Source organism: Notolabrus celidotus, chromosome 6 (assembly GCF_009762535.1).
Source record: "Notolabrus celidotus isolate fNotCel1 chromosome 6, fNotCel1.pri, whole genome shotgun sequence".
In the NCBI taxonomy this organism is placed as follows: Eukaryota; Metazoa; Chordata; class Actinopteri; order Labriformes; family Labridae; genus Notolabrus; species Notolabrus celidotus.
In genome coordinates, this window is record NC_048277.1 from 5795213 (window position 1) to 5811901 (window position 16689).

Sequence of the window (16689 nt, forward strand, 5' to 3'; positions counted from 1 at the left end):
CCTTAGGGTTGTGGAGTGGGTTTGGAGTTGGGGCTCGGGTTGGGATTAGGATGGGGGGTCTTTCTTTTATATATATATAAAGTATATTTCTTTTTTTAATTTATTGTATTTTAAGTTGTTTTTATATCCAGCACTTTGTGTTACAATGCATGTCATTGTATGAAAAGCGCCTTTATAAACAAAGTCTGAATGATTGATTGATTGATTGACTGATTGATTGATGGATTGATTGAAAAACGAAGCAATCCAGGCACAAAGCTAGTGTAAAAGTCAGAGTCAACTTTTTCTCACATAGCAGGCAGACTGAAATCCATGGCCATTAAATAGCTCAGGTACAAAAAAGACCACAGCTCATTGATACTTCTATTACACTGTTGTTCTGACTCAAACTTAAGAGGATCAAACCAGCCTAAAAGTAAACAAACAAGAATGAATAACTATACACATCCTAACATACTGTGTAGTCACATTCATGACTTGTTAGCGTTCAGCACTCATTCCCAAAATGCACAAACACTCTAGCAGCAGTCACCTCATCTGTGAAGTTGAATGTGTGCTGCTTCTTCTACATTTAACTGATCAATGACAGAACTCTTCATCTCTTCACACCATCACATGCAGCTCATAAAGCTAGTGTCATCTTTCTGCTTATCATGATCAAATATTCATGCTGAAAAAAACTGCAATGACTTGCATTAATTTAAACATTTCTACATATGTTATGTTTGTTAAAGAGTTATATAAACATCAGAGAGAGAGCTACAGTGTGCCTGCATGCTGTCCTGTGTGTGTGTGTGTGTGTGTGTGTGTGTGTGTGTGTGTGTGTGTGTGTGTGTGTGTGTCCCTCCACTGCACCATCTTTATCTCCCAGTCATGCTGCTGGGTGACATTGCTGTATGAAGGATGTCCTGGACAGAACCGATAACACGTTCCTCATCACCGAGGTCATTTCCTCTACCCACAATGCATTTGGGCCAGCTGGTGAACGAGTTTGAGGGTTAGCTTTGGGGTCAACATCCAAGCCTTCAATGCTGTTAGGATTTAAAATGTATCACTTTGAATCATACCTTTCACGGCTCTGGAATAGCAGGTACTTAAGATATTATGAATGTTTTTTATACTAAACGATATTCTGACACTTAGCTCAGGAAAATATGTCTTTAAGAGAGACAGAGCAGCAGGTCAAACTCTGACCTGGTGACACAGATACAAAGTATTTAGCCCTGAGAAACAACACAAACCCTGGTCGTGTATATTTCAAAATTAAAAAGAAGGATTGCACCAACGGCTGACCTCAGGTGTTACAGTAACCTCAGTATGAGATTTTGCTGTACAAAGGCGTAACATCGTATGAAGACGCTGTATCACATTTCTTTAGGGTAAGTCTAATGAAGTAAACTCAGATGTCTGCAACATGAGAGGAGAAAGAAGGATGGCTTTTTTGAGGAATGCTGTCAGTCATGGGACACTGACTGAAGTAGAGGAAGAAGAGAAAAAAGATCTTATTTTCATCATCATTTGAAGAATGTGGCATTCACTTTGTAAAGAGCAAGCAGTGCAGCTTGACTAAATTCCTTGGACATGAGTGAATAACCCCCCAGTGTTTTCTGCAGCAGAGGGGCAAAGGAATAGAATTATTATAAATTATGGATCTCAGTGATTAACATATGATACAGTGCATGTTCTATGAGGAACACAATATTGTAAATATCATATGTCAAGCACATCCGGCTCAGTGACACACTCCAGCTTCTTGGCCCGGGCTGAAACTTCTCCCTCCATAAAGATGTAACTTGACTCTATTCATGCAGTGACAAAGATAAGCTTTCCTTCTTTATGTACTCTGAAGTTCCCCTCTACTCAAAAAGGTGTTTGCTAATTGTTCTCTCTCTTCCATTATCAAACACCTGCAGATTAACAATGTGTAGAGTTTGAGAGGAGGAATAAAAGAGGGGCTTCAGAACACTTCTTAGAGTCATGATGGAGAGTCAATCATGGTCTGCATCCAGCAGAAGTATAATATGGAATCTTGATGACTCCAACATACAAACACTGAAGATGCACTTTTCAGTAAAGCAGCAAACATCTTAGCACACCAATCTTTATTTACAGAGTCCACATAAAATAGATCTCTACACGGGGGTCTGGATTAACTGCATGGGAAGTGTTTTGCTATATGTATGTAGTCTAAGTAGTATCAAACAATCAGGTTTCAGCAAGCTGAGGTGTATGCAGGGAAAAAGCCTGTGTGGAGAGCAAAAGCAGGCAGGACTCACACCACTATAAGATAAAGAACACTCTCTGCTCAACCCAAAGTGGACAATACTAGGAAAAAATGTCAGCACTCGCAATAAAGTTCAAAACTTTTAATGTCAGACATCATCATCAGCTTATAGAAACAAACACCTTTCAGCTCTAGGCTTTCGTCTGCATTTCACTAATGGGTGGGTGTGACCCATTTTTAAGCAATTGACCCCAGGTGGCAAACCACAGAAAAAGCACTGTGAAACATATTAAGTAACACAAAATTGCAATTGATCATTGAAACAACAGGAAGCAAAAACAAGCAAACAAACTATGCAGGACAAACAGTCTGTGTGGAGAGCAAAAACAAGCAGGACCACCTGCAATCACATCTTGACTCCCATCATGAGTGATCTGATCACGATTTGTTTATCTCTATAAACATATCTACATGAAAGTGTAGCTAACAATCTGTTTTAGATCTGCTCAACGTTGTGCAAAAGCCCATCAGCAGTCAGATTTCCCAACTACCTTAAATGCATCAGCAATGATAATTCCGACCTCCGTTCAATGATTCAAGCATTTCCGAAGTAGTTTTCTTCTCTTCCTAAAGACAGACTTTACAAAGCTTGAGTTTGAGCTTGAATCATGATTTCATTTCAGCCGACTGAAGATTTGTAAATTGTAAGTAAACCACATGAAAAACGAATTATTTTCAGGTACATGTCGCTAAAATTAGCCAGAGTGAAGTGTCTGTGTGTCTCCTGTTAAACTGAGACCAGTACCTGAAACAGATGAATGGCCGCTATCACAGGGATACGTTGCAGATGTAACCCTGTTAGATGAGAGGAGATGATTGCTGAAAGGTTCATAGATTGGTAGCGTACAGACTTTTAAAATGAACTCTGTTTGAATACTTATATGTCACACTTTCAATCAGGGAGAGGTCATTTTGAGAACTTGTAAATAAGTACTTTTTTTGAGACAAAAAGTCACGTATCCTTACTATAGTAGCTGATATTGAGTGATGCTAAAGAGGTGATGTTTAAATTTGTTATTGAGGCTGTAAAAATACCCTTTGTCCAGCTGCTGACTCACAGCTTGCCTCGGTTCGGACCTGCAAACACAGAACTACCTCGACAGCAATCAGCACAATAATAAAAACAGGATCCATTTCAACTTTTGATTGAGTCACAGAGATATCTGTGATTCAGTTTAATTTTGCTGGATGAAAAGGTAACCTACTTTAAAGTGTTGATTGGACTGACTACATGAACTGAACAGAGGGACGGGGGAGGGTGTGTCCCTCAACAACAACCAGATCTCTCCTCAGTAAAAGTTTGGAGGCTGTTGCTGTTGGCTCTGAAAGGAGAAGCCCAGTCAGGGTGGCCGAGGATGATTCTTCTTTTGTTCTATCTCTGTCACCTAATCAATTTTCTTTGGCAACTCCTAAATAAAGTCATATAGTGGTACTAATGTTTTAATATAACGCCATGTGTCTGTGGCACAGTGACGGCCCCAGACCTCCTGATCCCCTCCTTCTGTATCTTGATTCATTAGCGGGCTAAGGGGGCGGCATTTGTTCTGCAGCCAGGCACAAATGAAGAAGATGAGCAAAGAAACAGCAGAAAAGGAGGGAGGGAGGCAGGGAGGGATGGAACAAGAAGAATGGAGAAAAAAGGCAAAGACAGACAAAGACAGACAAAGAAAGACAGGAAGAATAAAAGCAAGAGAAAAAAAAGATCATCAAAAAGCTTTAGACTTCAGGGGAGCCAGAAAAGAAGGAGAAAAAAGAAGGAGGGAAGGAAGAAGATGGCGAAGAAGAAGGGGTGAAAAAGCAGCCCGTCTGAGAGGGACTGCTGGGCTCAGCAAGTTAGTGATTACTGATTAGCCAGCCCGGTCCTGCGGGGAGGCCTGCCTGTCCTTGGCTTGGGAAAACAACATAAAAGGGAGCCGGCTGTTTTGTGACGGGACTTGAAAGCTTGCTAGCTATCGGGAGACATAAGCCTTATCAATGGCCGGTCACTAGAGCTGAGCTATATGAAGCAACAAGGGCACTGCTTTTCCACAATGAGATAACCAACACATACCGCGGCCCACATTTGCATGCACCGGGGCAACAGGCAGCCAAAGACACACAGTATGACAAGAAAGAGAGAGACAAGTATGGAAAAAACATCAGAAATAAAGTGAGGCTGGATCAGCAGTCTGCCAACAGAGGACATAATGCCAAGCAGCCAGGGGAACAGCCAGTCGGACAGCCAGTCGGACAGCCAGTCAGTCAGCGTGTACTGCCCGGTGCCCAGATGGGTGTGACGACCTGACAGACAAACGCAGCGCTATACTTCAGAGTGTAGGCCTGCCTGATGCTGCTTTAACCACACTGTGCTGTCTTCTACCATCCTGCATTGAGTTTTTCCACATATACATGTGAATGGAAGTGAGAGGTTAACAAGTGCAATGGCACCTTTCAATCATTGAAAAGAACACCTTGACACTTGGTGTGTGTGTTTGGCTGGTTTGTGGGACAGTTTTCCATTGGGTCGAGTCCACTAGTCCAATCTGCTGAACTCGGGTCAGTGGAAAATAGCAGCTTTGAGAGGGACAGGACTTTGGTGAACTATGACAAAATGAGAAAACATCAAAAGACTTTCTGGAAAGATCATTGTTTTTCCTGCATCACCACTGTACATAACACATTGGACCAGCTCACACGCAAGCTCATGCACAAGGAGACCGACACATACACACACACCTACTTCCCTTTCTTAGTGCTGCACCACTCCAGCCCTTGCAGTATGTTTGTGCTGATTGATTTTTGTGGGGTAAGGTCACTAGGAACAGCTGCTGATAGACCGGCAATTCATCTGGAGTTCAAAGAGTGCTCAGGTCGGTCAGTGCCGTTCCTGTTTGTACTTTACCGAATGACAACGTCATCAGGTACCCTGCCTTGTCAATAGCGTGGGTGGCAGGGCAGTGCGTCCGTCAGTCAGTCCCTTCTCTATGTGCTATCATAGTTACCTAATCAATGCAGTGGAGCCTTGCATATGGCATTATGAGTCTGGCCTTTAGATAATGGAATGTCCTGAACCAGAATCTCAAACTCTGCTACTCCTAATAAACTAACGTCTTTGAAAATAAGGAATCTGCTCGAAGAAAGAAAAGATTGATTTCCTCAATCATCCCTACTTCTACTGATTCAGCTGGATGGTGAGTTGATGACTAATGTGACAGTCCTTGAGACAAAAAACAGTCTCAGTGGCCATAAGAAAGGCACTAACTTAAAACTGGCTTTCCTGTCTTTTCCTGATTTCTTATGTTTGCAATATTTGCAACAAACAAACATCTGGAACAAAGTTCAGAGCGACACAAAAACCAGGCCCCACTCTTCTGCATTTGCCCCCTGTCTTTGTTTGTCACTTTGTTTTCTTTCTCATTTTGTCCCAGTTCTGACACCACGGCCCGCTTCAGATCTTGTTTTCCTGTCACTCAGCTGACTGGCTGGCACACCTTTCAGAGGACAAAGTCCTTGAGTGAGAAAATAGAAGAAAACACACACGTGCACGCACATTTGAGCACTTGTGAACACATGTAATCATATGCAAACAAAGGCATGCGCACCAGGATGCAGACACATCTTACACAAAAGCCGACACACAGATGAATACATGCACGGAGAGGCTACATCCACACAAAAGAACACACTTCCAAAGTCCTTCAGTGTCGTGCCTCCCCACCCTACACTTGATAAACCCTTATGTGAGCCTGACAAAGCAGGAGAGGGCACTCAGCAGCCTTTGAACACTGGAGCAGGTTGCATAAGACAGCTCAGTGTACCAGCAGACTGTATTCACACACTGAACTGTAGAGTACTGTACCCAGAACTGTATGACGGGCAAACCGCTCAGGGGTTACTTCAAAATGGGTTTGCACCTTCACTTACTCTTGATTCATTTAAGTCTTTACAGCTTTAAGAATCTTCTATATCTTTGTTTAACACAGTACAGTCTATCCCACCTGATGCTGTATGAGACATTAAAGTGTTTTAAAAGCATCTGAAGACGACAGCATGACGACAAGGACCAGCGGTGGGAGGTGTATCACATCATATCTGATCCATGACCCACACAGAGTCAGTCATGTGAACCTCTGAGTGATGACAAAATGTAGCCATGGTGCTTGTAGTGACCAGGTCACAACGCTGCCCCAGTACACCTGCGGGATGAAGCTTGGCTCAGGCTCTACTCACACAGAAAATCTAAAACTCTTCCACATGTGTGTGTTGTTTGCCTTAAAATGTGACCGCCATGTGACTCACAGAAGTAATATTTCATTACTCTGATTTACTGCGTTGTCATTAACAGAGGTCTCTCTTTTTATCCGCTGTTGATATCAGTGTTCACCCTCTCTTGAACTGAGCTGGGGACAACAGGCCCACTTTGAAAGCTGCACCTACCAACACTTTTGCACCTCTGTAAAATATGGCATTGAATGCTGATCTGATCCAATGCATGACTCAAAATCATGACCCCATCTGAACTGTGTTTATTGTGATCCATAGCATCCCCTCTGTGATAAAGCATTACAAGGATTTGTCCATTGCATTGTGTCAGAGTCTCTACAGAACAACACAATATAGTTGTTGCACAAGTAAACATAAACAATAAGGGAACATAAATATGAATGTCATGAGTAACGCTTCCGCTGCATGGTCAGGGTTAGGTGTGATGATCTGACAAATGATTATTATTTTGTTATTATAAGCATGGGTTTCCGAGCAACTAACTTTGCTGTTAGTCAGCAGTTTGTAGCTTCCATGTTTTATCTCAAAGCAGACTTCTCCTATCGACTGGAAACTTCAGAGTTTCAGACCTGTGATGGACTGTGACGGCAGTGGATGTCAGATATGCTGCAGCCCCCTAAGACTCTGGCAGGGATTATGTCGGAAGAGAAACTGGCTGAATGAATGAATGTCATTGTCTTGAGGTTAAAAATGCAGAATGTCAGCTATAATTTAAGGGTATTACCAGACATATCAGGTTAACAGTAAAAGAGCTGCGATACTTGGCGTCCCCGAGTCTTAGTGTTGAAAGCATTTGGATGTGTTTGATTTGTTTGAAAGGTGACAGAGCTCTCACATTTTGACTGTATGCTCCAGAGCATGCAATACTGAAAGCTTTCAACCTTTTTCTTTAAGTTTTATGCAAAGATCAGTGAGCATTAACCTGCAGGGGATAGAGGATGCATGGTTTGCAGAAGAACTACATGTAAAACACACAACAGCTGAGAAGGAGTGATGAGAGAAATACAGCACGAACAAACACAGTGTATTAAACTGTAGAAAATATTAAGCAGCCATTACTTATTTTATTTAAAACACTAACTGCATCTGGATCACCTTATCCCACTAATCCCATCATCACCACATTAACTTGAAGAGCAGCATCAACAGTATGCTGGGAAAAACAGGAGAAACATAAAATAAAACATCCACATTCTTAAACTATAATCATGCAAGCGTTTGGAGGAAACCGCTTAATCTAATTGTAATCTTTCTATAAAACATCAAACAACGTTTTAATGTGCATCATTTGAATGCATGTTAGTCGTCTCATCATAAGAGGCATTATTGCCTTCATTAGTCGCGCAACAAAGATAGCTAGTCAGAATGAAATCAGTAACGTTTCAGCTACAAACCATGTGCTGTAACCACTGGACTACCAATGCACGTTTTCATACTGGAAGCACTTTGGCTGTCATACAGATTATGCAGGACTAAATTCCTTGTGTCTGCATCCATAAGGAATGAATGGAGAAGTTGTTGAAGTTCAAAGCAGCAGTTTCCATCCCTGAAGAGGAAACCAGAGCACTCTGTTTGTCATTGATGTCATCGCCAGCAAACCACACTTCAAACTGGTAATAAGGCAGCAAGGGTATTCACTGCAAAACACAGAGGGCCTTATTTGTTCAAGCCGCACACCCGGTGTGTGTGTCCGTGCTTCCACCAACACTGTGTGCTAATAGTTCCCACATCAGACTCTCTTAGTGGCCTCAGTCACATATGACTGCCATGCGTCGCCATCTCCATCTCCATCCACCTCACCTCACCTCCAACAGGCTCGGTCAATTAGTACATAGCATGGAGAGCGCAGAGCAGGCTTCTGAAGGGGCCTCCCAGTGGGGGATGTGAACTAGCTGGCTGAGAAAGCGGAGCTGTATTTACTGAAAAGCACATTTGGGATGCACTGATAGTGATCTGACTTTAATTTAACTGGGAAAAGGGGATGTGAGTGCATGCATGTGTGCTTGTATGTGTGTGTAAAGCTCGGGGTTTGTGGGAGCCCTGCACAGAGTAATTGAGACCGTATTTCAAACAGCCCAGACCAGATCTTGACTCAATCACGTCTGGCCCCATGGATGGGGTAGACCAGGGTCTACATCATTGTTTGACAATGTGTATGCTGCAGATTGATTTTCTGGTTCCAGTGAGAGGGGGCAAACGGATGTGAAAGGGAGGTACAAGATTATGCATCATGAGGAAGGAAGTACAGAGAAGCGTAGCATTTGGACCATGTGGAGCTCTGTACATTCAGATTTTTCTTCTCCTTTCTCCTTTCATTTCCACTTTATCAAAAATAATGCTCGCTTTGATTTCCTCTTTCTTAGACAAAGACAGTGAAATGAAAATGTATTATAACATCTTAAACTACCTGATGGCAAATCTAGAGAGGAAGTCTTTGTTGAGCGGTGAGCACATCAATTACCAAACTGTACAATCAGCCTATAAATCTCAAAAACCACAACAGTGAGAACAACACCCCCCATGAGAGTTTGGGGAGAGGGAGCTTGGAATTGAGAGAGAGAGAGAGAGAGAGAGAGAGAGAGAGAGAGAGAGAGAGAGAGAGAGAGAGAGAGAGAGAGAGAGAGAGAGAGAGAGAGAGAGAGAGAGAGAGAGAGAGAGAGAGAGACTCCTGCCTTCATCACCTTGTAGAAATGAAACAACTAAACCTCCCCAGAACATTGAAACCACTAATAACTTATAAACTTTTTTATTCAGTGTTTATCTGAAACAGCTGCTCACTTTCTTTGTCCTCCTCTTTCCTGACATCTGCATAAATACATATAGTTAAAATAGCTATTTAATGCATGTTTTGTGGCTAATCTTTATAGTCAGCACAGAAATGTTGAAGTTGGCTGTACACTGGATATCCCAGGATATTACATTTTTAATCAAACAATATTATAGACTGTCAAAACTACCATTTATAAATACTGTATTTGCTTTTCTTGGAATATTAAACAAGCCAAAATACATAGTTTATTCTTGCCTCTCTCTGTCTTCAAGTCTTAAACATGGCTCAGACAGATTTTTTCACTAACTGGGAGGAGTCAACGTGAGAACTAATGTAGTCTGAGGTGAGTTGACCTTGAAAGCTGCAGCCACAAATAGTTCACATCAGGTTACTCTATGGTTCATCTGTATAGTATTGAAAAAACTGTGCAAAGGCAATGAAGCTATGTTTTTAACAGCAGACTGATGAAGGTACCATATGATGATATGTGCTGGTTAGATCTGCAGGCTTACAAAGGAATAGCACAAACATTAACACAGATTCAAACTGGACTTTTAATTCATGATATTTCAACATCAGCTGAGTCATCAGAAGATTCTGCACACTCAGGGCCAGATTTAATAAAACTTTAGAGCCTGTCTCAGAAACAGATGTGACTTACTCAACAGCAAACATCTCAATTGTTTGTAACTATGACCTGAATGTACAACTCTGATTCCATACGCAGCGACCAGAACTGAGGAAAGAGTAAGAGAACAGACGGATGTTTGGATTTGCTGATGGATGAATACACTGTGTACATTATCACATCACTGGAGGACAAATGGACGGTGGCTGGGTGTTTGATTTGTGTTCACCAAACTTAACTAGGATTTTGACCAAACAGCAAACAGCAAACTTACCAATGTGCATTTAAAATGTTTATTACGCTGCATTGACCTCACTATAAACATCAATCTTCATGTGCTGCTTGTTATGAGTTTTTTTTTTTTGTATTTTCTTCGTTGTATTCTGTCTGATTCTGGTTTTATTCTATAGATTGTCCTTGTGTTTCTTCCCTGTTTTTTATTCTGTATTAGTTACATGTAATCTTTGTGTGTTTCCTCGTGATCCTTGTGTGTGTTTCTTGTCTATCATGTATCCTGTTTTCATTTTGTAGAAATATTTTCACAGTGTGTTAAGTCTAGTTTTACTTCTTGTGTTTTTCCCTCCTTGTTGATTGTCCTCACCTGTGTCCTGTTACTCATTACCCAGTGTGTAAATAGTCTCTGGCTGTTTTCAAAATGGCCTGCTACATACTACCTAAGATGTGGTATGCAGTATGTAATGCATCCTACATACTGCGAATGAATTTGGTTTGCAGTATGACTGTTGTGTTCGGTCTGTGTTGCAGTACGCTGAGCCAGACATCACTGGTTTTCCGGTTTCTGAAAGCAGAAGTAAACAACGGCCAAGCTGATAGAGAAACTGCTTCTTTAGCATCACTTATGATTTAAAAAGTTAGGAAGTGATTTATATTAATTTTCACAGCACATACAAACTGAGTTCCCCCCATCAAAAAAGAAGAAAAAAGAAAAAGGTGAACATTAGCGCTGTGCATTATGGGAAACCGTACGTGAGGGTAACTGGTCCGATGCATACTGAGACATTTTCCCGAATCAGTAGACATCCAGGGGGTTTTGGCATACTGCAGATTTCGTCTTGTTCGCATAATACATACTGAATTTTGGCCAAATTAGTACGTACTGCTAGTATAGGCGGTTTTGAAAACAGCCTCTGTGTTTCCTCCCTTCTGTGTCGGATCATTGTCTGCACCCACATGTTCCAAGTGTTTGAATTGTTTCTGTGTTTCCAGTGTTTCCAGTGTTCCCAGTGTTTTTGTTCAACAGCAAGTTTTGTTTCTTAAATTCTTTATTTAGAATCTGCATTTTGGGTCCTGCACTTTTTATTTGCTGTTTGCTGAATCGTGACACCGCTGCGCCGGTCTGTCCTCCCTCCTGTCTCATGCTCCTCTGGTCGCAGTGCCGTGTGCACCTTTTGCATATTATATGCACATTTAATTTTTGATACATGCACCTCTTTTCTTTTTACCATGACACGTTTTACCTCCTCTTGCAGCACCAATAGGAACATTTTTAAGACTGATTATTTTTTCTGTGATTGTTCGAGTACAAATAACTGCTTTTCCCAGGCAATGTATTTTCATCATAATGCTGTTCTATGCTGGCAGAGGTTCAAACCTGGTGCAATACAGGAGCTGACTGCCTAATAAGCCTTGTGTCAGTATATTTTATTCTGAATACACAATTTAAACAGAAACAAAAGCCCACATTTATGCACTGCTACTTTCCCCGGCAACCCCCCATTGCTTTGCACATCCCTTTTTCTGAAGTATGAAGTGATCTCAGTGATGTTAGTTGTCTCTGTCAAACAAATCATAATTTAAATCTAAACCCAGTTTTGTTACGTCTGCAAAGGACTGACAGCAGAAAGAGAAACCGTCAGTAAGCTGATTAGTTTTTAGTCTTGATCTATGTTAACGTGTGGATTCAGCAATTTCCCCTACTGGATGGTAACAATCAGAAACTTGTTCTGGTGTATGATCACACAGATGTGGATTGAAATAAATGAAGGCTATGTATTATTATAATAAATCCTGAAATTGTTTAGTCTCTGTGTAATTAAAGTATGCACGCTCTCGCTTGCTCAGTGTTGCATCTGTTTTTATTTTGTTTTGTTTTTTCTGATGCCATCACCACAACAACTGTTAGCTTTTAAAGGAAGTGAAGCACTTAACAGCTCATAATTTACAAAGACTTTCTGATGTAAGCACAAAATTAATAGTGTGGAAGGGTGTGAATATTTCTTAATCCCTCATAAACTCAGTGCTGTTGATGTATTTGAGTGATTTCTTTTTAAGACACAAGTTGAACTGAAAGTAAAATGTTGTTTTAAAGTTTACAGATTTAGAGCACTAATGAAGTAAATCTAAGGTTATGCATTCAAAGCACTTGCCTTGTATTCACTTTGTGATGTCAAACACATGATCACAAACCAACACACCACATGGTTTGAGTTTCACATCTTTAGGGATCATACTACACGAGCTGGGAAACTGAATGTGCGTGGGTGGGTGGGTGTTTTGTACTTCCAGGTTTGCTGCTATACTACCTGTAGGCCTCCGGGTTTTTGTTCTCTCCTGTGTTTGATCTCTGCTTCATTGAGGCAGAATGACTGACCTCAGTCGGACCTGATAAGAAGTTCCCCACCTACAATTATTCTAGCACTGCCACATGAAGAGGATGATCTCTTAGTCTTATACCGCCTCCATTAAATCCAGGCATTGTGTACGATTTCTGCTGCTGAGTTATTCATTGCATTTCTCATTGCGCTGTAGGAATGCTCCACAGATGCAAGACCTCAGTCAGATAATGTATACAATCTGGATCCATGAGAAACGAGCTTTTTATATGATCCTAGTTACCGGTTTGACAGGAAGTTAATTTAAAAAAAGAAAAGGAAAACAATAACCTACAGAGTTTAACAGAGATAAGAAGTGAATGGATGTATGAATGCATGACCTAACATTTTCATAATGTCAAGCAACATATGAAAACAGTTTTCCTGCAGCGTGACGTCAGATTATTATAGGACAAAATACCATAACATCCTGAGTATGCTGTACCCTTTTTCCCTACTCAAGACGTGGGTAGCTGTACAGAAGGGGGTGCAGATCAAACGCAGTGGCCTGGGGCAGATTAGATCCAATTCCACTTTGTTGCAGAGGCCTGCATTTATTATCTGACATTTAGCGTACAGTAAAGTCAGACATAGCCCTTGCGGAGGGGGGCCCCTCAATTGGAGTCTCCTAAACCTTGGATGAAGAAAGGAAAGGGGCGACTTTGGACAGCAAGGGAGCCGAGAGCATCTGACTTCCATTGCTGAGCTCAGCTTGTGTGTTCCACTTAGCCAGCGGTATTCTGAGGAGATGCACAGCACTTTACCAGAGCCACACAACCAAACATGCATGATGTCATCCAGGGTCTACATCACACACTGCAGAAGATGCTGTCTCAGGCCAAATTGGTTCCCACACTTGTTATTGCTAATATCATCTTGAAGGTAATAACATTCAGAGGTTTCTGGCTCACATTTTGATAGTGTGAGGAAGGAAAAGTGATAAATCAAGTGAGGGGAGCACAAAGAGAAAATGGGAACTAAAAGCAAAGACTTCTATTTTCTTTTATGAACTCATTTCCTGTTGTCTCCTTGTTGCAGCGTTTGGCTGAGAGCCTGGTCTGAACTAGGTCCTGAAGCTCCTGCAGGAAAAGTCAAATCTCTGGTGACAGCTCACATTTCCTATCACTTACCTACGTCTGTAATTCTTCTGATGCTCATGTCTTTAATGCTTACTGACTCAGAAATCGACCGTCTGTTTTAACAGGGTATTTCAAGGTTACAGTAAAAGTGGGTGTTAACTTCAAGAGAGGCTCAACTGTACTGAACCGCTTTCATATTGTAGCCAATCCACTTTTTAGGAACATCTGAGCACTTGGAATGAATTCTTCACTTTAGATAAGGAGAGCAGGTAATCTGGTCCAAATAGGCCATCTGCTGTTCCCACTGCCAATAACAGAGGCTAATAACATGCTGCATCCAATCAGATTGTACCAGAGTCAGCCCAGATAAAGGCAAAGCAATAAAATGAAACAATCTGCTGCTTTGACACTACAAGGAAGAGAGCTTGCTATTTCGCTGCTGGGCCGGGGGCAGGAATGTGCTCTTTGAACCAGCTTTATTTAACAGCGGAGCAGCATGCGCACAGCACGCCCTGAGTCTCCGAGCTGGCCCAGGGACCGGTTTCTCCTGGCGTGGGCACGTCAGACGCGGGGCCACCAGGTCAGGGAGCTGGCATCCTCACCCCTGGCACAAGTTGCTCCCCTCGGGGGCGTAGGGGCTGACACTGGGCTCATGGGGAGCACCAGACAGACAGGGGCCTACCAAACAGCTTGTGACCATAACCAACAGTGGCAGAGAACAATGAATGCAATTATTTACAAGAACACAGTCCAAGTCTCTTTTAGTCTGTCCCTATTACGCCTGTTTACTCCCACTCTCCTTTAGCAGGGCAGCATGGAGGGGCTGTGACCCTGTCGGTACAGTCGTCAGCAGGACGTTTTCAGAGTGCCCAGGGCTACCAGGCTATTCATGCTCTGCTGCCATCAGGCCTGATCCGCGTCCAGCTGCAGCCTCTTTCCTACCAACTGCACTTTTTGATGGGAGGTCAAGGGAAGACACATCACACTGAGATTAGATGAACTTTATAAGAATTGTCAAAGAGAGAAAATAAAACGTTTTCTTCAGGTACAGCAGTGAGGTAATCCAAAAAGATCCTCCAAGAGTTCAGACAGAAATACAGCTGAGAAGTGAGGGAGAGCACAGAGCTGAGTGAGAACAAACAGTTGTATTTAGTCTTATGACACGGATGTGTAAATGATAATATAAAAAGTTAATTGAGGGTTTTTGACAAGCTGCAACCTCTGGTCTTACATTATGAAGCCCATGCAGAAGTGTTATAAACTGCAGTTCATCTAGCGTCCACTTGAGGCTGGCTGCAGAAACACCGGAAACGGCATACACATCCATTCAATGAAGACGATCTTTACAGCAGAGATAAACATGTTTACAGCCTGGTTCAAAAAACGACTTAGGCCTGAAGAGCTCATTTCTCTATCGACACACACTGTACGGGGACTGAATTATTTTTATAACTTGTGATATTTGAAGATATTAAGATTTTTTAAGTTTTCCTAAATAAGGGCATGGGTGACTTGATTGACAGGAGGCAAAAAAATGTAGCTATTAGCGAGGAGGCTCAAAGCACGCCTCTTTCCTCACATTAGGTCAACAGAAGTAAGGTTGAGTTCAGCATTTCCAATATGTCTCCCGCCCACGACCAGCCTCAAAACAGCTCACAGTAACAGATAGGTGACGTCATGGAGACCTCGTCCATTTATTACACAGTCTATGGTTTTTGATGCACTCCAGCAAGTGGCGTCATATTTTACCAACATCTCCCACTGCTTCTTTATTTCAGCTAATTCCTTTCTTATAGAGTATAGCTGCAGAGTGGGGGAAAAAGAGTGTATGAGAGGACATGCAGCAAAGAGCCAAGGCTGCTTCTTCCACCCAGTGACCGCTGCAACGAGGACTGTTATCTCTGTACATGGGGCACACTTAAACCGCTCTTACTGCATCCTAAAATCTTCAGTCAGCTCACAGATTCACTGAGCTGCCTCAGCAATAATCTTTCATGGTTGGTTATGTAAGTTTTCCTCTTCTATCTCATGACGAATTCTCACTTCTCCTTGTATCACCAGAATACAGTTGAAAGATATTACAACCCGTCCTCTTTTTGCTGAAGGTTTTACTTCTTGTTGTCTCCAGATCAGTGCACAAAAATGGAGAACAGTCCAACACATGAAATAAGAGGCATGATGAACTTAAAAAATGCTTCTAATAAATAAATCAAAGTTGCTCCTTTCATTCGTCTTATCTACTGATTTATTTTGGGGAGAAATTAGAGGACCAAGAATGATCGTAGGATGAGTTCCAGTTCTTCACGGTCGGCACATTTAAATGGTTCTCATGCCTGCTCGTCTCTGCACAGTGACTTCCTCTCTTGATTTGTTTTTAGATGTTTCATTGTTAGTCACAGCGAGAGTAAAGAACTGAGACTGTAATCACACAGGTGTTGTCTCAGGAGCTATTTAATACGTGCCTCTTTTTGTTTCCCCAAAATTGATACCCATCCCAGAGAATGCATCTGAAATGTTCCAAATATATTCATGACTGAAGCATCAACAGCATATTGTCTTTTCTGTCAGATACAAGAGGAAGCACACAACCCCTGCTCTAATGTCTTAATTGTGGCTGATTGGAACAAGATGGCTTCCTCGTTCTCTCCACTCTGAACCAACTCCAGCTGAGCAAACAACACACACTCACTTCGGAAGCTACAGAACAATAACAATACCAACGACTGTTTAATAAGTGTACATTCAAACACTGGAGCACACACACACACACACACACACACACACACACACACACACACACACACACACACACACACACACACACACACACACACACACACACACACACACACACACACACATATAAACACAGACGCAGCCACACATACAGTAGATACAGTCAGTTCCATTCTGCTTTTCCCCTGTGGCTCTTGGCTGTGGCCCTTTAGGAGCCTCCAGATGAAGAGAGCGTGGAGTGTGGCAGAGGGTCCTTCCATAAACAATAAACAACAGTTATCTTGTGTGCAACCGTCTGTGTCGAGAGGCACACCAAG